This window comes from Carcharhinus amblyrhynchos, unplaced genomic scaffold, assembly GCF_965287045.1.
Source record: "Carcharhinus amblyrhynchos unplaced genomic scaffold, sCarAmb.v2.hapA scaffold_38, whole genome shotgun sequence".
Lineage (NCBI taxonomy): Eukaryota > Metazoa > Chordata > Chondrichthyes > Carcharhiniformes > Carcharhinidae > Carcharhinus > Carcharhinus amblyrhynchos.
Window position 1 is genome coordinate 4,271,161 of NW_027649779.1, and position 23,635 is coordinate 4,294,795.

The following is a 23,635-nucleotide window of genomic DNA, read 5'->3' on the forward strand; positions in this document are numbered from 1 at the left end:
AGGAACATTGATTCACAATGTGTTGCTGAACTGAAGAGAGCTGAAACCGTTGTGAATATTGTTGTCACACATTGTCAGCCTATCCGTTTTCCAACAGATCTCTAAAGACAGATAAGTCAACGCCGGGAACAGAATACTGAGGCTGAAATCATTTTGTTTGCAAGAACACCCAACAGAATGGTTGTCAATAAATGCTTACAATTTAAATGTTCTTCAGTTGAAACACATGAACTGTTTGGTGTTTCCATGCATTCGTGGAAGGCAGAGATGGGCTGGAGTTTATCACTGGGAAAACTGAAGGGGAATTGCTAAAAGAGATCATTTCTGTAAAGAGGGTTGTTAGAAAATAGATTATTTAAAATAAATAAGCACGCAAATGTCTATGACATTTCTTAGACATAGAACCATAGAATTCCTACAGTTCAGAAGAAAGGTTATCTTGGCCCAACGAGTCTGCGTCCCACCCAGGCCCTCCCCTCTGCCCTATCCCCATTAGCCCCACACATTTACCATGGCTAATCCACATACTCAAAAGGAAAATAACGGGCAATTTTTGCATGGTCAATCCAACTAATATGATCTGTTGTAATAAAAATGAGGGACGGGTTTTGTGCAGTAATACAGAGAAGGAGTCGAATGCACCAGATATCGATACAGCACCTGTACGAATATGAATGCAGACTGGATCCAGTTCAGTCATTACTGAGAGAGTGTATACAGTATATTACTAACCAGCGTGGTGTTTTCTCATCTAAATAGAGACATGACATACTCAGTTTTGACAAAGACAAGGTCTTTGTGAAGGATAAAATGTGAAGGATAAACTTGCATTTGGTGAGTAAAAAGTCCCAAATACAATAAAAAGCAGGTGATTCGTGAATAAATGAATATTTTAAAGCCTTTTCATTCGCTTCCCTGGTGGTCTAGTGGTTAGGATTCGGCGCTTTCACCACCACGGCCTGGCTTCGATGCCTGGTCAGAGAATGGAGATTTATTGTTCTACCACAATCGTGCGTTACTTCCAGGTCTGCAACTGTCAGAATCAATATGAAGGAGATTTCCTTGTTTGCGTCTGAATTGGAAAAGTCACATGTAAAGAATCAAAAAGAAAATAAGAGAGTGATAGGCTGGAAAGTGCTGACGGTACAAAATGCTGATACGGGTTAAAACCTGGCTGTTAATGGGGGGAAATTTATTGTTTCCACCGACAAATATCTGCAGATCTGGGTCCAAATCTCTGCTTCAATGACAAGAAAACTTTTAATTGAATGAAATAGTAAACTCTCCCACCTCCAGTGAAATGGCGGCAGTTTTCACTCAGAAACCAGTAACTGTGAGTTTAACAATGTGGGAAGGAGAAAGACTCAGTTTGAGCGGTGACATTGCGGGAGGAATGGAGAGCTGGAGTTCACCCAGAAAAGCAGCAAAGTTTCAAATCAATGGCGCCCAACGTTGGATGGTCCATTAACGGTGATAATTTAATGTTATTCAGCAGAATCACCACAGGATGGTTTATCACAGATTGATGCTAAAATTTTGAATGGAGTGAACTGCAGTAACATTGAATGCAGTAGAAAGGGCAGCACGGTAGCACAGTGATTAGCACTGATGCCTCACAGCGCCAGGGCCTCAGGTCCTCGGGTCACCGTCTGTGCAGAGTTTGCACGTTCTCCCCGTGCCTCCGTGGGTTTCCTCCGGGTGTTCCGGTGTCTGATTCAAAGAAGTGTGTTTTAGTTTGATTGGCCATGCTAAATTGATCCTAGTGTCACAGGGATTAGGAGGGTAAATATGTGGGTTTACGGGGAATAGGGCGTGGGTGGGATTGTTGTGGGTGTGGACTCGATGGGCCGAATGGCCTCCTTCTGGAGGAATCAAAAGAGGTAATGCAAATATACATTGTTTTGGATGAAACAACAGGTCAACTAAATGTATTTTCACTGCCATGTAAAAGCGAACCTGACATCTGCACTGAAATGTGATGAGGTTGGAAAAACTCAGGACGTTACATGGCATGTGTGCATCAGGAAACAAAGATAAACCTTCACCTTCACCACCTTTCATTAAAATTGGGAATGTTTAGAAATAGAGGAAGTTTTTTAAAAAGCGAAATCCAACAAGGAGTAAATAGAACAACACCTGGCAGGGTGGAAATTTAGTCTGTTGCAGTTTGTGTCAATTGATGTTTGAAAACAGTGCGAGACAAAGTGCAGGACTGTTTAGCAGAGAGCACAGAAAACCAGCAACGGGATCCGGCCGAAACCCGGGATTGAACCAGGGACCATTAAGATATTCAGTCTAACGCTCTCCCAACTGAGCTATTTCGGCTGGCTAGTATACGGGAAGCTTCCATCTCCCAAATATCTAAGCGAAAAATGATTTCTGCCTATACGTTAATGCATCATTTTCAGGTGTTCATCTGATTTGCTTTAAACGTCATGAATATTTTTTTTTCTCGAACATGTTATTCCAAAACTTTAATGCAGTGGGAAACATCATTATTCATTTTGACAGGAGGAACCAGCAGAGACAATGTAATATCAATTACTGTGGGCAAAAGATGGGCTTCTGGAGCCAGTCTAGTTGTTTCTCCAGTAAACCGGATCTGCTCGCCCTGAGGTCATCACCCTGTTTCTGTAGTAACGTGGTTATCACAAGACCCAGATTAATTCTGTAAATATCTGGGTAGAAATGGGAATGGTGGGATGTGTACACGATCCGATTTCAGTTTCAGTTAGAAAAATCAAGCCCATCACCTTAATTCTTGGGCAGGGAAAACAGTCTCACTGTTTGTAATCCTGTTATTTATATCATGATGTGGAGACGCCAGTGTTGGATTGAAGTGGGTACAGAAAGCATTCTCACAACACCAGGTTAAAGTAAAACAGAATAATTTGAATTACGAGCTTTTGGAGCGCTGCTCCTTCATCAGAGTGTTTAACTCGGCAGTCAGAAATTCACTGTGTGTGTGTGTGCTCTCGAAAGGGGCCAATTGTACACACTGCTTTACTCCAGCAAATTGTTCAGTTGGTATTGTTTCTGTTCGTTGTTCTTCACGAAAACGACACAGGACACAAAACTGCATTCAATCTGAGCTGTGAGACCAAAACGCAAATCCACTTTGGCAGCGGTGGGATTCGAACCCACGCCTACGAAGAGACTGGAAGAGGCTTGCGCGATGTTGCGTGTGAGATTTGAGTGAGAGCATTCGTGGAACGAAAGGACAAAGTGAGGAAATGACAATGCTGCTGAGTGTGAAGGGAGAGAGAGCATGTGGGGGCAGCACTAACAAGAGCAACATTGGTGGTTCAGTGGTGGAATTCTCGCCCGCCACGCGGGAGGCCCGGGTTCGATTTCCGGCCAATGCAAAGCTTCTTCTTTCTCCGTTCACTCTGTATATTGAAGCGAATCTCCTGTCAAAATTGGGGGAAAACAAGCGAAATATTAAGTCTTGGAGCTAAATCCTGAGGGAAATGGGTCACAATATTCGGAAGGAGGTGCAGTTGTGAATGGTGTTAGTGATGATTGAGTGGAAAGTATTGGATCTTTGGGCTACTGGTGGTTAGTTCCCTTCCCTCCCGTTGAATTCCTGCCTTTGATAAGAGACATGGATTCATTTTACCTGCCCGTTCATCGGAGAAACACACTACAGCAGTGCTGCAGGATCAACGGAACTAAACAGACTTGCACAGAATTGCAAACAGTGCGGTCATGCTGCAGTTCTGGAACAGGTTTTCAGAAATTGAATTGTGGTCATTGACGCACTAGTTTAGAATATATTTAACCTCTGTTGTTTCGGTCTCTGTAGCGCAACTGGTCAGCGCGTTCGGCCATTAACCAATAGGTTGGTGGTTCGAGACCACCCAGGGACGGAATTTTACTATTTTCTCACCATCAGCATTCACGGGTAAACAGTTGCCTGCTTCAACTCATTGAAAAGCCTGGAACTACGAGAGAGAGTTTGGTAGTGCACAAGCTGAGACATTGTATATGCCTCTGATTCTGTGTGTGGCCTTGTATCTTTCGAGTTACCAGGATCTCTATATGTCTGCGCCTGAATCTTGGTGTATCTCAATCTAGTGTGCCCCTACATCTATATGTGTCCCTGACTCTGTGCATGCCCCCCTGTTTCTCTGTAGGCGCCAATACCTGTGTGTGTGTGTGTGTGTGTGTGTGTGTGTGTGTGTGTGTGTGTGTGTGTGTGTGTAAATGTCTGATTCTTTGTGCCTTTTTTAAGACTAAACCGTGAAAATGTCTGACAAACGAATTGCAGAGGGCAGCAATGTTTACCCAGTAAGATTCTGAATTTGACTAACGTCTGGTAACTGCATCGAATGTACAATTTGAAGTTTCAAATAATCCCAACTTCAATCTCCAGACATTATCTCCCAATGGGAAATAAAGAACACGATTTATCTGAGGTGCCTGGTTATAAAAAGGGCGAATTCGCCAGCCGAGATCCTTCTACAAACTCCAATCTCGGACAACATCGTTCAATATTCATATTTCAGTAACCGGTTCGCAGACTCAGAAGTCCGAGCTCCTGCAGTCACTTTGGTCCGCCAGCAGAAGGTGGTGTTGTATCACTTTAATCGCAAGGTTAGTGCAGCAGGTTTGAGGAGATATTTGAGGAAAATTGATTTCACTGTTTCCATGGAAAGGGAACAATCAGTAAAGCAATGGCATTAATATCTCTGTCAGTAAGATTCACAGGGAAATTTGGCCGAAGGATAGTGAATTTAATACTTGCATTCATATTTACCTTCCGGCTAGTGAGCATGTCGATTACCAGCTAATTATTGTATAACCTTACATTTTAGTGATTTAAAAATTTGTCTATTTTCTCATCCAGACATTATCAAATAATATTTCATTATAATTGGACACATATCTCTTTTTCGCTGGATTTTCTATTCCTCGGTGCTCATATTTTCCCCTTAGTCCGTTTAGAAATCCAGCCGAACCCTGCCTCTATGTTATGTTCTGTGTGTATTTAAAATGTAGTTGCTTGTTATAATTTTTGACTTCAGCGCAATTCGAGCTCTAACTCACTCTGATCTATAATAAACACGGCAAATTGCATGAGCGCCTCAAAATGACTAACTGTGCACTGATTTGAGTTATTAGCTCATTGTACCAATCTCACTGTCGAATGCTGACAGGGGATTTTATTAAGTGTAATCGCAGACAATCCAATTTTCTGCCGAGTTGCAATCTGACTCTGAATGTAACTCAATGGGAGTTTGGGGCTAGTATTTCCTGGACATTATCATCTCAGTATCCATCACAATTTCCCATGCCGTCCGCAGCACCCCCCCCCCCCCAACCTTCACGCCCCCAACGCCTAGCTCCCCCCCACCTCCATCCCCCCAACAAACGCTACACCACCCCACCCCCGGCCGCTTCCCAACACCATTTATTAATCTCGATTCCACGTCTTCAGTTCACCACCATTAGTTTTAATAGTGACATTTATCAATGAGTTGGAGCGATGGAGGGTGAGGGGGCGGGGCTAAATACGCGGGGGTTCAGTGAGCTTTCAGAACTGGTGGAGTCACCAACTCCCACCCACTTTGACACGGTGCTACTCCATTCTGGAACGGGATTGATGATAAACTGTCAGCTAAACAGAACATTATACTCACCGTGTAATCAGTTTCTGGAGGTGAATGTATTTGAAAGCAAAGGAAGGGAATATCATTTACTGCAGATGATAGAATGACTGTGTGACTATATCTGTAGTGACAGTGACCTGGGATGATGCAATGGAGACAGTAATGATGATCAATGAGATACAAATCTCAGATATCACAGCAGAACTGTGAAAAGCTAATGTTGTTCAGCAGATTTCCCACAAGAAGCTATAGAAGTGGCAGAGGCTACGAATGATCTTTGAGTGTGGTGAACTACAGTGAAATGTAGTGGAGTAGAATGTATTATTTATTTTGACAGGAGGAAGCAGCAAGGGGAATGTAAATATAAATTACCGGGATTGGGCCAATGGGTTTATTTTGTTTCTCCAGGTAGTTCAAATTGACACAATGATCGCTCCTGTTTTCCATCAGGAAGGAATTTCAGACGCTGCTAAATCTTGGGCTGATCGGCAGCAATAAAATCTATATTTCCTGACCGGGAATCGAACCCGGGCCGCGGCGGTGAGAGCGCCGAATCCTAACCACTAGACCACCAGGGAAGATATAAGCACCTGTCTTAATCCGACCGATACATTGCAACGTTTTTCAAATTCTCAAGAAAGGCTTGTCGAGGAATAAGAAACTCATGTTCAGATAGAACAGGAATGACTCGTTCAGCCAACAGCAGATTACTGCAAATGCTGGAACTTAAAAAAAAACTTAAAATTCTGGAAAATCTCAACAGGCGGAACAGCATCTCTGGAGAAAGAATTTAAGACAATGTAATTGACTCTAAACTGCCCTCTGAAATGGCCCAACAAAATAGTTAGTTCAGTGGGAAATGGGGATGGACAACAAATACTGACAATGAAATCTATACTGTGTTAGCAGCATTTTATGAAATAATTAGTAATTTTCATTTTGTTTCATTTCATGTCAGACAGGGTGACATATTCGGGGCTCTTATTATTTAAAACCTCAGCCCTTTAACTATTGAGACAGTTATGGTTCAGTCAGAGAAAAGTGATCCACTGTGATCCAAAACAAGGAGTTGTAGTTGCTGCAAATTCCACCTCAAAACGGAAAATGTTGGAAAATTCATCAGTTTCAACAGTTTCTGTGGAGAGGGAAAGGGAGTGAATGATACAGGTTGCTGACCTTTGAAGCTAACCGGAAGAAATTGATGATTTAATGGTTTACAAACAATTACAGAGTCAAGGAAAATAGAGAGAGAGATAGGAGGGAAGAACAAATAGTCTTCTTATCGGATGGAAGGCTGGAGTGATTGAATTACAATGGAGATGATTGTTGTTTCCACTGACACAATCTCGCAGATCTGGGTTTAAACCTCATAATAAATGAGAACAAAATCTCTCGCTGAGTTCAGCGCTAAACTCACCGTTTTCTTTCATTCACAACTGTGAGATGAACAACGTAGAAAGGAGAGAGAGACTCAGTTTGAGCCGTGACACTTCTGGGGGAACGGAGAGCTGGAATTCACCCAGGAATGAGGCAAAGTCTAAAAAATATTAACACCCAACGTGGGGCTCGAAGCCACAATCCTGAGATTAAGAGTCTCATGCTCTACCGACTGAGCTAGCCAGGCACATACCCTACAGTCCTTTTCTTAACCTGAAATGCATGGAGAAAATATGACTTTTCCGTTTGGTGTCTCAGTTTGTTCAGATTTCAATGAATCATAAGAACATAAGAAATAGGAGCAGGAGTAGGCCATCTAGCCCCTTGAGCCTGCCCCGCAATTCAATAAGATCATGGCTGATCTGAAGTGGATCAGTTCCACTTTCCCGCTTTCTCCACATAACCCTTAATCCCCTTGCCTACCAAAAACCTATCTACCCGTGACTTAAATATATTTAGCGAGGTAGCCCCCACCACTTCAACGGGCAGAGAATTCCAGAGATTCACCACCCTTTGAGTGAAGAAGTTACTCCTCAACTCCGTTCTATACTGCACCCCCCCACACTTATTTTGAGGCTGTGCCCTCTAGTCCTGCTGCCCTTTCTGAGACAGAATCCCCAAAGTTTCTATCCATCCCTCTCAATCATCAATTAAATCATTTGCATCTTTCAATTCTGAGCTTCACCTTTCCCAAACATTCCAAACTCCTCTTACATCATTCACCGTATTTTTTTTTTGTTCGTAATAATTTAGCCAGGGGAGGGGCCGGGGGAAAAACCTTCTCAAGATTTTCATGTCACACTGTTTCCCAGTTTCAGATGTTTCAATAAGATCATCTCTGATTATTCTAAACTCCAGAGCGAACAGACTCATCCCACTGAATCTCTCCTCTCAGGAGAAACACAGAAATCAATCGCCCCACAGCGTCTGTGAAGGGAACAACATCTAAATCTTCCAGCTGGATGAACTGGCAGCGGAGCTGGAGAAGTCAGAGATGTAACACTAACGATAAACTCTGAAGAACATACATGTCAGATACACAACATACATGTCAGATACACACACAGCACACATGTCAAATCATATCACTTTCAAGTTGCGTCTTTTAACTTCCTGCTCTCCACCTCAGACATTTCCCCATTCATCAAAAATCTCCTACGTCAAACCCCATCCTGCTCCTCAACCCACTGATAATGTTACTCGTACCGCAAACAGCTGGCAGCATTTGGCTCCATAGCTCAATTGTGAGAGCACTGGTCTTGGAAACCAGGAGGCGCGATTTCAATTCTTCCTGGAACCTCCACGCAAAGTTTAGCTAATATAAGCTGCAGGAAAAAGCAGTGGAGTTGTATGATAACTGAAATGAGGCAGTAATACTCCAGATTTTAAGAAAGTTCACCGTTCGAAAAAGTGAGAGGAGGACAAACGGAAGATCTCTCTTAACGCCCCAACTGCGATGGACCTTCAGAAGGTTATAGGTTTCAAGGAGATCACCAAGGTACGAGGGCCAGCGCATCCTTTGAAACAATTCTCATGGAAATATAAACAACGTTGAGTTAGGTCCATTATGTGAAATTAAAAGTGATAATCTGTGACAGGTGAATGACAGAGTTCAGGAAATTTCAGCCACTCCCACTCAAAATTGGATTTGCGTTTCATAACGCCACCTAATGTACAAATACACGTGTTAAATATACATCTACAATCTCAAGTCACGACCTCCCATGGAAAAGAGAAATAGAGTTCCTGCACAGTGACTGCTGATAAAGTGGCAAACTGACCAGCCGAGCTCCTGTTGGAAACTTCAATCCCAGACAATTTTGTCCAATATCCACACTTGAGCAAATGGTTCCCAAGTGCAGGCATCCAGCGACTGAATGCTGACACATGAGACCAGCGCTGTGAGTCGCCAGCAGATGGTGAAACTGTATCACTATAATCATGTTTGCAGTGAAAAAGGTTTTCAGAGTTTTTTTTTAAGGGTAGGAAAAAGTGAATAAAAAGTCGTTTACATATTTTCCAGTAACTTACGGCGTGGAATGGTTATGAATAGAATACTTACTTTGTTATTCCTGCTAATAAAGATGTCTGTTTTCGGCTAATCAATCCATTACATTCTATTTTATTATTTTAAATACTTGTTCAAAATTCATTAAAAAAATCATAACTGAAGATAAATCTATTTTTGTCCGAATTTTTCAACAATTATCTACTTTTCAGACCCTTCACAAACAAAGACCAACCTTGCTTATATTCTGTTCTATGGGGAAGATTTGCAACCACCTTTGCCAAATAATCCATTCATCCATAAATCTCTACTCCAATCTGTTCAATTCACCATTGCTAAATCCGGTAATGAACACTGTGCAAAGGGGGTGGGACTGTTTGGGCTGAGGGTCGAGCTGAGCGGGAGGGTGGGGGTGTGGTGAGGTGGGGTGGAATTGAGAAGAGAGTTCACGGGGGTTGAGTTTTGAGATACATTTCATTGAGGGAGTTGTGTTGCAGCTGAAGTGAAATGCAAACATCCGCGCAAGCTAACAGAATGGTACAAAACTGGAGGTCAACATGATGTCCAGGCTGGTTCATTAGTATTAGCTGATTTGAATCTGGATTTTTTCTGGACTCAATTCATTTTTTTATTTGTTTTTACAATTTCAATACACGTTTTAATCAGAAATGGTGACACAAAATATGTCTACACTGTGTATGTTTCACTGAGATATTGTTTTGTGCAGAACACGAGATAATCACCCTGTTCTAACGAAAAATATGTTTATTCTGCAAGTAATTTCACAATTGCAGTAAATGGAGATCTGATCACATTCTTTAGATCCTCTCTGAATTGTGTCTGGGTCACTGCGTAAATGTATGTATTGGTGCAGCAACTCAGAAGTTGGAGCATAAATCCTAATTCCCGCACAAATGCAGGAATATAGAAATGAATTAAGTTTACATTATATAATCGTTTGCAAAAGGAGTGGATAAGTAACACTGACCATAGTAGGATAAAATTTCCTGATAGAGCAAACAGTAAGATAATGGATTTTCTTCTCTTCACTGTCTCTGGGTCCTTTGAACTATCCATACGCTTGTGGCTCTGAAGTCTCCTGCGGAATTTGGTCGACCCTAGAATGTGTTTAATGGTGAAAACATTCAGCAACAGAATCAACAAAAAAGGAATGAACGGTGTTAAAATATAATGCAGATTTTCAACGGCTCCCCATGCTGCAGAAGAGAGGGCATCAAAGTCTACATTACAAAAATGGGGAATATTCTGAAACACATACCTATCACCATACATGAAATACCAGAAAATGTTCTTTACACTGAATAGCACACTCACAGTTCCGAGAACCACTGTTGCAGTTTTCTCAGTGCAGTATTTTATTTTCAGCTTCTGACAAGTAATAGCCACAAATCGATCAAAGGTGAAAGAGACAGTGAACCAGACAGAGCAATCAGTGACTGCATAAAGCAGCACAGCATGGATATTACATATTTTAATGTGGTAAATGATTAAAAATTCAAACTTAATCGGAATTTGCCTCAATATGAGATCGATGATAACGACCAGTAGATCCGCTGCTGACATGGAAATGAGGTAACGTATCATACTTCTGGAAAGACCACACTTCCCTCATGACAGGATAAGAATCGTCAACACATTCACTGTAAGGAAGAGAAACACAATTTACTCGTACTTTAGACTGAGCACAAGAGAAACAATCTCTCAGGATCCTTGGTAACAGCTGAAACATTTTTATTAAATCCACCCCAGAATAGAATGAATTCACCTATTCTGCTCGAGACAACGTTCACAGCAGAAAAGCCCCGCAATGATGTAGCAAGAAGCCACATTCACCAGTTAATAAAATCTCCAATTTGCTGCCTTCTTCAGATTTGTATATGGGGGACACAATGGTGCCAGTAGGTTTGGAGCAAATATTTCTGGTCTGGATGACTCTGCTTTGATTGTGTTGAAGGCTGTGCAGTTGAAGATGTTGAATCAGCTGATTTGGAATTGGCTGTGAATCATAATACTGGAAATCATGTTTCATAACGATGGCCGTAAAGTGGAAAGATTGAAATTGAATGTCAGGTAGTGTGAGGATAGCTGTGTGGCAAGGAGAAATGTTTCCAGTGCACTCACAGCTACAAACCATGAAGGTTACACAGAATGATATCAATAACTTTGTAACATGGACAAGGACAATGAACACAGAGAAATATGACTTACCAGTGACACCAACTACGGCAAGGACTGGGTAATAAATCCTTTGGATATCGTAAAATACCCAAAGAATACGAAGCTCAGGTGGTATAATCCAGAACATGGCTCTGAAATTCAATGATCGCTGACTGTACTAGAGACCACTCCCAGTTAAACAATATTGCACACACAGTGAAAATTCCTATTTATAAATCTTCTAATGTCCCCATTGAAACAATTAAACCGTGTGCTGAGGGACATGAATCACAGTCTCTGAACAAACAAGATGACTTCATCTTTTCTTGCAAATTATATGGTTATTGTCCTTTTAACTCATACTAAAAAAAATCCGAATGAAGGCAAACATTTTGGTTCATGCACCTTGGCAAAAAAAAGGAACATTGATTAACAATGTGTTGCTGAACTGAAGAGAGTTGAAACCGTTGTGAATACTGCTGTCACACATTGTCAGCCTATCCGTTTTCCAACAGATCTCTAAAGACAGATAAGTCAACACCGGGAACAAAATAGTGAGACTGAAATGATTTTGTTTGCAAGAACACACAACAGAATGGTTGTCAATAAATACTTACACACTAAATGTTCTTCAGTTGAAATACATGAACTGTTTGGTGTTTCCATGCATTCGTGGAAGGCAGAGATGGGCTGAAGGTTATCACTGGGAAAACTGAAGGGGAATTGCTAAAAGAGATCATTTCTCCAAACGGGGTTATTAGAAAATAGATTATTTAAAATAAATAAGCACGCAAATGTCTATGATATTTCTTAGACATAGAACCATAGAATTCCTACAGTTCAGAAGAAAGGTTATCTTGGCCCACCGAGTCTGCATCCCACCCAGGTCCTCCCCTCTGCCCTATCCCCGTTAGCCCCACACATTTTCCATGGCTAATCCACATACTCTAAGGGAAAATAACGGACAATTTTGCATGCTCAATCCAACTAACATGATCTGTTGTAATATAAATGAGGGACGGGTTTTGTGCAGTAATACAGAGACAGAGCCGAATGCACCAGATATCGATACAGCACCTGTATTAATATGAATGCAGACTGGGTCCAGTTCAGTCATTACTGAGAGAGTGTATACAGTATATTACTAACCAGCGTGGTGTTTTCTCATCTAAGTAGAGACATGACATACTCAGTTTTGACAAAGACAAGTTCTTTGTGAAGGATACAATGTGAAGGATAAACTTGCATTTGGTGAATAAAAAATCCCAAATACAATAAAAAGCAGGTGATTCATGAATAAATGAACATTTTAAAAGAGCTTGCATTAGCTTCGCTGGTGGTGTAGTGGTTAGGATTTGGCGCTCTCGCTGCCGCGGCCCGGGTTCGATTCCCGGTTAGGGAATGTAGATTTATTGCTGTACAACAATCCTGCGTTACTTCCAGGTCTGCAACTGTCAGAATCAATATTAGGGAGATTTCTTTGTTTGTGTCTGAATTGGAAAAGTCACATGTGAAGAACAAAAGAAGAAAATAAGAGAGCGATAGGCTGGAAAGTGCTGATGGTACAAAATGCTGATACGGGTTAAAATCTGGCTGTCAGTGGGGGAAAGTTTATTGTTTCTACTGACACAAATATCTCGCAAATCTGGGTCCAAATCTCTGATTCAATGACAAGAAAACTTTTAATTGAATGAAATAGTAAACTCTCCCATCCCTAGTGAAGTGGAGGCAGTTTTCACTCAGAAACCAGTAACTGTGAGTTTAACAATGTGGGAAGGAGAAAGACTCAGTTTGAGCGGTTACATTGCGGGAGGAATGGAGAGCTGGAGTTCACCCAGAAAAGCAGCAAAGTTTCAAATCAATGGCGCCCAGCGTTGGATGGCCCATTAACGGTGATAATTTAATGTTATTCAGCAGAATCACCACACGATGGTTTATCACTGGTTGATACTAATCCTGTAAATGGAGTGAACTGCAGTAGCATTGAATGCAGTAGAAAGGGCAGCGTGGTAGTAGCACAGTGGTTAGCACTGCAGTGTATGTGCCCGGCTAGCTCAGTCGGTAGAGCATGAGACTCTTAATCTCAGGGTCGTGGGTTCGAGCCCCACGTTGGGCATCGATATTTTTAAACTTTGACTTACTCCTGGGTGAATTCCAGACCTTCGTTCCTCCAGAAGTGTCACGGCTAAAACTGTGTCTCTCTCGCTTCTCCGTTGCTCATCTCACAGTTGTGAATGAAAACTGCCTGCAGATCACTGGAAGGCGGTGACTTTAGCGCTGAACTCAGCGAGAGGTTTTGTTCTCATTTATTATGAGATTTAAACCCAGATCTGCGAGATTGTGTCAGTGGAAACAACAATCATCTCCATTGTAATTCAATCACTGCAGCCTTCCATCCTATCAAAAGACTATTTGTTCTTCCCTCCCCTCTCCCTATTTTTCTTGACTCTGTACTTGTTTGAAAACCGCGAAATCATCAATTTCTTCGAGTTAGGGTCAAAGATCAGCAACCTGTCTCATTCACTCTCTTTCCCTCCACAGAAGCTGTTGAAACTGATGAATCTTCCAACATTTTCCGTTTTGAGGTGGGATTTGCAGCAGCTAAAATTCCTTGTTTTGGATCACAGTGGATGACTTTTCTCTGACTGAACCATAAGTGTCTAAATAGTTAAAGGGCTGAGGTTTTAAATAATAAGAGCCCCGAATATGTCACCCTGCCTGACATGAAATGAAACAAAATGAAAATTATTAATTCTTTCGTAAAATGCTGCTAACACAATATAGATTTCATGGTCAGTATTTGTTGTCCATCCCTATTTCCCACTGAACTAACTATGTTGTTGGGCCATTTCAGAGGGCAGTTTAGACTCAATTACATTGTCTTAATTTCTCTCTCCAGAGATGCCGTCATGCCTGGTGAGATTTTCCAGCATTTTAAGTTTTTTTTAAGTTCCAGCATCTGCAGTAATTTGCTGTTGGCTGAAGGAGTCATTCCTGTTCTATCAAAACAATTTGTTTTTCCCTCGACAAGCCGTTCTGGAGAATTTGAAAAACGCTGCAATGTATCGGTCAGATTAAGGTTACTCCGTGCATCTTCCCTGGTGGTCTAGTGGTTAGGATTCGGCGCTTTCACCGCCGCGGCCCGGGTTCGATTCCCGGGCAGGGAATGTAGACTTTATTGCTGCCGACCAGCACAAGATTTAGGAGGGGCTGAAATTCCTTCCTGATGGAAAACAGGAGCGATCATTGTGTCAGTTTGAACTGCCTGGAGAAACAAAATAAACCCATTGGCCCAATACCGGCAATTTATATTTACATTCCCCTTGCTGCTTCCTCCTGTCAAAATGAATAATAATACATTCTACTCCACTACATTTCACTGTAGTTCACCACACTCAAAGATCACTCGTAGCCTCTGCCTCTTCTATAGCTTCTTGTGGGAAATCTGCTGAACAACATGAGCTTTTCACAGTTCTGCTGTGATATCTGAGATTTGTATCTCATTGATCATCATTACCGTCTCCATTGCTTCATCCCAGGTCACTGTCACTACAGATATAGTCACACAGTCATTCTATCATCTGCAGTAAATGATATTCCCTTCCTTTGCTTTCAAATACATTCACCTCCAGAAACTGATTACATGGTGAGTATAATGTTCTGTTTAGCTGACAGTTTATCATCAATCCCGTTCCAGAATGGAGTAGCACCGTGTCAAAGTGGGTGGGAGTTGGTGACTCCACCAGTTCTGAAACCTCACTGAACCCCCGCGTATTTAGCCCCGCCCTCTCAGCCTCCATCGCTCCAACTCATTGATAAATGTCACCATTAAAACTAAAGATGGTGAACTGAAGACGTGGAATCGAGATTAATAAATGGTGTTGGTCTGCGGCCGGGGGTGGGGTGGGGGCGTTTATGGGGGGGTGGAGGTTGCGGGGGAGGGAGGCGTTGGGGGCGTGGAGTGGGGTGGGGGGGGGGGCGGTGCGGAGGACATGGGAAATTCTGATGGATACTGAGATGATAATGTCCATGAAATACTAGCCCCAAACTCCCATTGAGTTACATTCAGATTCAGATTAAAGCTCGGAACAGAAAATTGGATTGTCTGCGATTACACTTAATAAAATCCCGTGTCAGCATTCGGCAGTGAGATTGGTATAATGAGCTAATAACTCAAATCAGTGCACAGTTAGTCATTTTGAGACTCTCATGCAATTTACAGTGTGTGTTATAGATCAGAGTGAGTTAGGGCTCGAATTGTGCTGAAGTCAAAAATTATAACAAGCAACTACATTTTAAATATACACAGAACATAACATAGAGGCAGGGTTCGGCTGGATTTCTAAACGGACTAAGGGGGAAAAACTGAGCACCGAGGAATGGAAAATCCAGCGAAAAAGAGATATGCGTCCAATTATAATGAAATATTATTTGATAATGTCTGGATGAGAAAATAGACACATCTTTAAATCACTAAAATGTAAGGTTATACAATAATTAGCTGGTAATCGACATGTTCACTAGCCGGAAGGTAAATATGAATGCAAGTATTAAATTCGCTATCCTTCGGCCAGATTTCTCTGTGAATGTTACTGACAGAGATATTAATGCCATTGCTTTACTAATTGTTCCCTTTCTATGGAAACAGGGAAATAAATGTTCCTCAAATATCTCCTCAAACCTGCTGCACTAACCTTGTGATTAAAGTGATACAACACCACCTTCTGCTGGCGGACCACAGCGACTGCAGGCGCTGGTGCTTGTGAGTCTGCGAACCGGTTACTGAAATATGAATATTGAACGATATTGTCCGAGATTGGAGTTTGTGGAGGGATCTCGGCTGGCGTATTCACTCTTTTTATAACCAGGCACCGCAGATAAATCGTGTTCTTCATTTCCCATTGGTTGATAATGTCTGGAGATTGAAGTTGGGATTATGTGAGACTTCAAATTGTACATTCGATGCAGTTATCAGACGTTAATCAAATTCAGAATCTTAGAGGGTAAACATTTCTGCCCTCTGCAATTCGTTTGTTAGACATTTTCACGGTTTAGTCTTAAAAACGGCACAAAGAATCAGACATTTACAGACACACACACACACACACACAGGTATTGGAGTCCACAGAGATACAGGGGGGCATACACAGATTCAGGGACACATATAGATGTCGGGGCACACTAGATTCAGACGCAGACATATAGAGATCCTGGTAACTCGAAAGATACAAGGGCACACACAGAATCGGAGGCATATACAATGTCTCAGCTTGTACACTGCCAAACTCTCCCTCGTAGTTCCAGACTTTTCAAGCAGGCAACTGGTTACCCGTGAATGCTGATAGTGAGAAAATAGCAAAATACCGTCCCTGGGTGGTCTCGAACCACCAACCTTTCGGTTAACAGTCGAACGCGCTGACCAATTGCGCCACAGAGACTGAGGCAGCAGCTATGAAATATATTCTAAACTAGTGTGTCCATGACCACAATTCGATTTCTGAAAACCTGTTCCAGAACTGCAGCGTGACCGCACTGTTTACAATTCTGTACAAGTCTCTTTAGTTCCGTTGATCCCGCAGCACTGCTGTAGTGTGTTGGTTATTCCCTTTCGCCGATGAACGGGCAGGGAAAGATAACCAGTGTCTCTTATCACAGGGAGGAATAGGAACCGACCACCAGTAGCCCAAAGATCCAATACTTTCCACTCAATCATCAATAACACCATTCACAACTGCACCTCTTTCCGAACATAGTGATTCATTTCCCTCAGGATTTCTTTCCAAGACTTAACATTTCCCTTGTTTTGATAAGAGATTCGTTTCAGCATAGAGTGAACGGAGAAAGAAGAAGCTTTGCATGGGCCGGGAATCGAACCCGGGCCTCCCGCGTGGCAGGCGAGAATTCTACCACTGAACCACCAATGCTGTGCTTGTTACTACTACTCCCACATGCTCTCTCTTCCTTCACACTCAGCAGCATTGTAATTTTCTTACTTTGTGCTTTCGTTCCCCAAACGCCCACAAATGCTCTCACTCAAATCTCACACGCAACATCGCACAAGCCTCTCATGCTGTTCAACACCTTCCTTTCATTCACAACCGCATCTCAAACTTTCAACCTTCCTCCAAAACACAAACACTCTGCAACAATCCCCCTCTCACACAGCCTCTTTCTCCCAAATATGCCTCTGCTTTCACCACATCAGTCTAAACATGCTTAAAACGTATTCAAATTATTTGCACACTGTCTCTTATACTCAACTCATATCACTACAATACGCATCATACCATTCTGCAAAAGCTTTAAGTTGCTACATTTCTTCAAAGCTGGTACCCAGTGCGACACCAGGCCAAACTTCCACTTTCAACACTTGATAACACTGATATAGGGTTACAACTTAGCTCGGAATGAGTTAAAGAATAGGGCTTAGGAGAGCTAGTAGGGGGCACGAGAAGTCCTTGGCAAGTCGGATAAAGGAAAACCCCAAAACTTTTTACTCTGACGTTAAAAAAATGCATTAAGTCTTCATATATCGAGGCCAGTCTGCGACATCTGAAAGCGCTGAATCCTAACCACGAGACCACCAGCATCCCATCTGCCTGATTCTCCCAAACACTGGTTACAGGAATGTGCACAGCGCCAATTGTCCGCACTCACACACTCCTTCCTGTCTGTTAAGATTTGAAATTGTTGATATTTTCACATTGGCTTCCAGTGTGATGAAAGCAGAGCTGTGATAAGCTGATGTTGTTCAGTGGATTTACTGCAGTAAGGTTTATGTCAGTTCGATGCAAACATTGGTGTTTGAATGTGGTCAGTTACAGTGAAATTTAATGCAGTGGAAGGGAGCCTACTCATTTTTACAGGAGGAACCAGCAAGGGAAATATAAATATGAATAATTGTGCAACGGGACTGATATTTCGCCCTGCTGTTCAAATTGGCACAAGTATTGATCCACGATTTTCAGGTTATGCCTATGTGTTGGGTTCTGTGGTGTAATGGTGAGCACTCGGGACTCTGAATCCAGCGATCCGAGTTCAAATCTCGGCGGAATCTTGTTTCAATTTGCAAATACAGGTGATGGATTGGCTAAAGGGCGTTTCGTTTAAATTTATCACCAAATCCGAATCGAGAGGAGAATTTGCCAGCCCGTTTCACTGCTGTTACTCAATTCAAGGGCAATTCGGGATGATAGGAAATGAATAAAGACAATCTCAATAATGGGCCTTTACCTCACAAATAAACACAAACTTTTTGACAATGTTTCTGCCTGAAACGTTCAAAACGTCGAGCTAGTATGTGACAACTATCCCACTTTCGCGTCTGAGCCAGTGGCGCAATGGATAACGCGTCTGATTACGGATCAGAAGATTTGAGAATCGGCTCCTGGTTGGCTCAGTACAAACCTTTAAGAAGTGTTTAAAAATTCCTTGTTACTTTCGATGAAAAAGTTACTTAACAGCTTTATACTTATTCAGACAAATGCTGGCAATCATATTTTTAGATTGTCCGGAGAAAGTAATTTTAGGAGATTGCTAATGAAGAGCAACTGACTATTTTAAGTTTTTTTTTGGTTGAAAAATCATTTAATAAGATTAGGTTGTTAAATAAATGCTAACCTCAAATATATTTTGGACAAAATTCAACGTGTCTTAGAGAATTTACACAACTTTGTGAAATTTTTCATAATACTCAGCATTTCTGATTTTGGAGAAAGCGTTTCAAGCTGAGGTCAGTGCAAAAATAATATGACTGTAACAGAGAGATTCTGATAATATTCAGCACAAAACTGAAATCATACAGACTTCCCTCACCCTAGCATGTTTCAGATGTTACATAAGAACATAAGAAATAGGAGCAGGAGTAGGCCATCTAGCCCCTCGAGCCTGCCCCGCCATTCAATCAGATCATGGCTGATCTGTCGTGGCTCAGTTCCACATTCCCACCCTCTCCCCATAACCCTTAATCCCCTCTCTTATCAAAAACCCATCAACCCGCGTCTTAAAAATATTTAGCGAGGCAGCCTCCACCACTTCAACGGGCAGAGAATTCCAGAGATTCACCACCCTTTGAGTGAAGAAGTTCCTCTTCAACTCCGTTCTAAACCGCCCCCCTTTATCTTGAGGCTGTGCCCCCGAGTCCTACTATCCTTTCTGAGCGGGTAGAGTCTCTCCACCTCTATCCTATCCATCCCATTCATCATCTTATACGTCTCAATGAGATCTCCCCTCATTCTTCTAAACTCTAACGAGTACAAGCCTAGTTTATTCAGCCTCTCCTCATAGCTCAGCCCCCTCAACTCCGGCATCAGCCTAGTAAACCTCCTCTGCACTCCCTCCAAGGCTAAAATATCCTTGCGTAAGTACGGCGCCCAAAACTGCACACAGTACTCCAGCTGCGGCCTCACCAATGCCCTATACAGCCGCAGCAAGACCTCCCTACTTTTATATTCAATCCCCCTCGCTATGAAGGCCAGCATCCCATTCGCCTTCCTGACCACCTGCTGCACCTGCAGACTGGGTTTTTGCGACTCATGCACAAGGACCCCACTATTAAATTGTCTTGTAAACTAGATGACTTTCTGATATGTGCAGGTGTCAAAATAGGAAAGTTTCTTTCCTGGCATTGCATCAAACAATTTATCATTTGTTATTTGACACAAAGCATTTGAGGCCGAGGCCAGAGCGAAGATACTATGGGTATAACTTCGAGATTCAGATAATGTTCAGCAACAAAATGCCCCGGCCGATGAAGGCATGCTTTAAGGTGCGAGGGGCAAGGTTTAAAGGGGATGGACATGGAGGATTTTTCGCAGAGAGAGTAGTGCGTCCCTGGAACTCGCTGCTGGGGAGAGATAGTAGAAACGGATGCAGTTGTGACTTTTAAGTCAGCTGACGAGTACATGAATAGGATGGGAATAGAGGGATATGGTCCTGGAAGGATAGGGGGTTTTAGTTAAGTGGGGCAGCATGGTCATTGAAGGTTTGAAGGGCCGAAGGGCATGTCCCTGTGCTGTAATTTTCTTTGTTCTTTGTACTGCCATTGTTCTTTACCCAAAACTGAGCTTCAGACTCTGTAGCTCTATATTTAACCATTCCATCTCTGACATCTTCTCCAGTCACACAATCCTGTGAGATGTCTGTACTGATCTTATTGTGGCATCATGAGCGTTCCACATGCAACATGACTTGTATCTATAAATTCTCATCTTGAACATTTCACTTGAAATTTCAAGGCGAGCAGAGCTTTTTGAGCAGAATGGTTCCGATTCCCACCATCTTTAATGTGAACAAGTTGTTTCTGATTTCACTACAGAGCTTGTCTATTAAACAATGACTGAACACAGGGGGTGAATGTGAGAAGCTGAAGTTTCCAGTTGAAGAGGTTCCCAGTGTCTCTGAGCAGCTGAACTGGGGAAGCCTTTGGGCAGAGACTGCGCTGCTGCTATTTCCCTTCCTGGCCACCTGGGGGTCGCTGTAACACGCCCGGGCGCTGCTCCGCCCAGTGTCACCTCTTGCCCACTCCGGCCCGGCCGCTGTTCGTTGGCGGAACATCCGGGTCCTGTAGAGAGGCGGGGCCATCCACCATATTGCAGTGACGTCACCATCGGCCCCTCCCCCCGTCGAGGAAAAAGCGACTGTTCAGAAATGTAGAAAGTGAGAGAAATTCCCACCCGGAAATCCCGCCAGGAGCGGAATTAAAATTAAATAAAATACATATTTTCATAAAGAGGCAGGTGGCGGAACCGCGCATGTGCTGTAGTATTTTCCCAGAGCGCACCGCGCGGATGTGATTGAAAAACAGACAGAATAAAAAATAGAAACGATGTTCCCGAATGGAGAAGGAACCGAAAGTCTGACGGGTGAGGGTGTGAATAATAATCATCAAGATTCAAAATATTAAAAGATTCAAATGTAACTGTCTGGGCGCATGTGCAGGAGGGGAATTCCCCCAGAGTGCAGCGCGCGGGACGCCGTCTCCCTTGGCAACGCAAGATGGCCGCTGGCCGTCTCCCCTGGCAACGCATGATGGCCGCCGCCGGCGGTGGGTGTGATTGTGGCGCAGGCGCAGTGAGGTCTGCCTGCAGCCCATTGTCCAGATTGCCCCCCAGTGGATGTGGTGGGGATGGTGCAGCAGATGGAGCAACAATCCCAGTTTCAATGGGGGGAGAGAAGCTGCAATGCTGCTCCCTGTTGTTCACTCCTCTCCCCAGTCTCAGCATTGCAGAGTGTTTAAACAAGAGGGTGCATTGTCACAGCAGCACCTGGACCTGCAGTTTAAGTTTGTTTATTAGTGTCACTATTAAGTCGGCTTACATTAACACTGCAGTGAAGATACTGTGAGAATTCTCCTAGTCTCCACATTCTTGTTGGGATAACACTGAGGGAGAATTTAAGCATGGCCCAATGTTCCCTAACCCAGCACATCTTTCAGACTGGGGAAGGAAACCCACATAGACACGGGGACAACGTGCAAATGACCCTCAGGTCCCTAGCACAGTGAAGCTGCAGTGTTAACCACTGGACCACCATGCTGACAGTGGGGCAAATGTATTTGGGTGGAACACGGGGCAGGTGGGAGTATCCGGAAAAATAAGCTTTGTCTCAAAAAAAATCTTCATTTTTCCTCTTGTTTCTTATTAAAAACCAGCTCACTCCTCCATCCCACCCATCAATGGGGCTAACAGAAAGCAGTGTCTGTATCTGACTCTGTGTAGGTGCACCCGTGCATACGATTTTGGAAACTCTGTTTGTGTGTGGCTGTGCCTGTTTGTTTATCTGAGTGTATGTATTTAGCTGAGAGGTAGTGTGTGTGAATGTGTGTCTGAGTTTATCTGAACATTTGTGTCTGCTCTGTGAGTGTCTGTGCTTCTGTGTCCTTGTTTGAGTGTCTTTATATATGTGTTGCCTGTGAGTGTGTGTGTCTGTGTTTGTTTGTCAGTGTGTATCAGCGCGCGTCCATGTGTGTTTATCTGACAGCGTGTGCATCTGTGTGTGTGTGTGTGTCTGTATGTGTGTGTGTGCATGTGTGCATTTATGTCTCTGGGTCATTTTGCCTGAGACAATCTGTCTGTCTTTGTCCACGTCTGTGTTTGTGTGTGTGTGTCTGTCTGTCAGCTTTTGTCTAAGAGAGTTTGCGTTGTTGCCTGAGTGTGTGTGCATGTCTGAGTGTGATCTTTTCTGTGTGCTTGTTTGTTTGAGTATGTGTATGTGCGTGTGTGAAAGTATTTGTGCGTGAGTGTGTGTGTGTGTGTGAGAGAGAGAGAGAGGGAGAGAGAGACAGAGGGATTGCCCACTATACTCCATCACTGCAAGGTTCTGGTCTCACTTGCACTGAAGCAGTTATAGTAGCTCAGGCTCATTGCATGTTCACTTTTCCTTTTACCTGATGGCCGATTCCTGCTTCTAGTTTTTATGTTCTTTCAGAAAGGAAATCTGCCTACAACCTGGACTGTGTGTGAGGCAAGACCGAGAGAAATGTGGCCAATATTTACCGACCTTCTGAAATATTCATTTAGACAGGAGGCGAGAGGTTACAACAACCACATGGGGCAGAAGAATAAAAATAACTCTTCATCTCTTACATCTTCCAGCCCTCATAACAAAGACATCAGTCTGAAACCTGAACTCGGTTTCTCACTTACACAGTTACTTACTGGCTTAATGCAGGCAGCGTTTCCTGTTTTTGTCTGAATTGCTGCTCATTGGCCTACGCTGGTTTCGTCCCTGAGAAGAAATGTGTGGCTCATTTCGAGAGTTCCCACTCATAACCTGTTTTCATCCTCGCTCTCCCTGCCTACGAGTCCCTCCTTATCCTGCTGCAATGCTCCAGTGAAACCCCAAGGGCACTCTTTAAAAAAAGGAGGTCGCACTTTTGGAGAGAGAAGAGTGGGAAGGTTTTCCTCTCAGAGGGTCATGTGCCCCTGGAAGTCCCTCCTTCAGAAGGCAGAAGGAGCTGGATTCTTAGTAAACAAGAAGGGTGAAATGTGATCAGGGTTGGCAGAAGCTTAAAATAAGTTCAGCCATCATCTTGTTTACTGGCAGAGCAGGGGGGGAGAGGCCAAGTGACAAACTGTGACTTCTCAGTAGCCTATATGTTACTGTATACATATTAAACTTTCATGGTGGCTTCGTAAGGTGCACGTGTAAGAGGCGTAGCAAGAACTGTTCCTGAAATCGATGATGAGCGATTCGGGTTTACATCGCCAACTGTTCGGCTCTGGGATTCATTGTCTCAAAGACCACAGTAAACATTTTCTGGGGTGACTTTCAAAAGAGAATGATTACAGAATCGAAAATATAACAAGCAGTGGGACATGTGTCAACGGCAAATACAATCCTTTTTTTAGCTCATTGAGATAGCAAAATGGCGCTCGTTAGGCCGAGTTAGCTCGTTTTT

The 23,635-nt window shown here is 42.9% G+C and overlaps 9 non-coding genes across 9 annotated transcripts; 4 read left to right on the forward strand and 5 right to left on the reverse strand.

Annotated features, from left to right (window-relative positions):
- Window positions 1-2,251: 2,251 nt before the first annotated feature.
- Window positions 2,252-2,325, reverse strand: trnaf-gaa (transfer RNA phenylalanine (anticodon GAA)). The gene has a single exon. It is a non-coding gene; the product is annotated as a tRNA-Phe (tRNA).
- A 1,470-nt stretch (window positions 2,326-3,795) lies between these two features.
- trnan-auu (transfer RNA asparagine (anticodon AUU)) lies at window positions 3,796-3,869 on the forward strand. Its single transcript has one exon. It is a non-coding gene; the product is annotated as a tRNA-Asn (tRNA).
- Window positions 3,870-6,118: 2,249 nt separating this feature from the next.
- On the reverse strand, window positions 6,119-6,190 carry trnae-cuc (transfer RNA glutamic acid (anticodon CUC)). The gene has a single exon. It is a non-coding gene; the product is annotated as a tRNA-Glu (tRNA).
- Window positions 6,191-7,163: 973 nt separating this feature from the next.
- trnak-cuu (transfer RNA lysine (anticodon CUU)) lies at window positions 7,164-7,236 on the reverse strand. The gene has a single exon. It is a non-coding gene; the product is annotated as a tRNA-Lys (tRNA).
- A 6,042-nt stretch (window positions 7,237-13,278) lies between these two features.
- On the forward strand, window positions 13,279-13,351 carry trnak-cuu (transfer RNA lysine (anticodon CUU)). The gene has a single exon. It is a non-coding gene; the product is annotated as a tRNA-Lys (tRNA).
- A 979-nt stretch (window positions 13,352-14,330) lies between these two features.
- trnae-uuc (transfer RNA glutamic acid (anticodon UUC)) lies at window positions 14,331-14,402 on the forward strand. Its single transcript has one exon. It is a non-coding gene; the product is annotated as a tRNA-Glu (tRNA).
- A 2,197-nt stretch (window positions 14,403-16,599) lies between these two features.
- trnan-guu (transfer RNA asparagine (anticodon GUU)) lies at window positions 16,600-16,673 on the reverse strand. The gene has a single exon. It is a non-coding gene; the product is annotated as a tRNA-Asn (tRNA).
- A 415-nt stretch (window positions 16,674-17,088) lies between these two features.
- On the reverse strand, window positions 17,089-17,159 carry trnag-gcc (transfer RNA glycine (anticodon GCC)). Its single transcript has one exon. It is a non-coding gene; the product is annotated as a tRNA-Gly (tRNA).
- A 1,061-nt stretch (window positions 17,160-18,220) lies between these two features.
- Window positions 18,221-18,292, forward strand: trnaq-cug (transfer RNA glutamine (anticodon CUG)). The gene has a single exon. It is a non-coding gene; the product is annotated as a tRNA-Gln (tRNA).
- The last annotated feature ends 5,343 nt before the right edge of the window (window positions 18,293-23,635 follow it).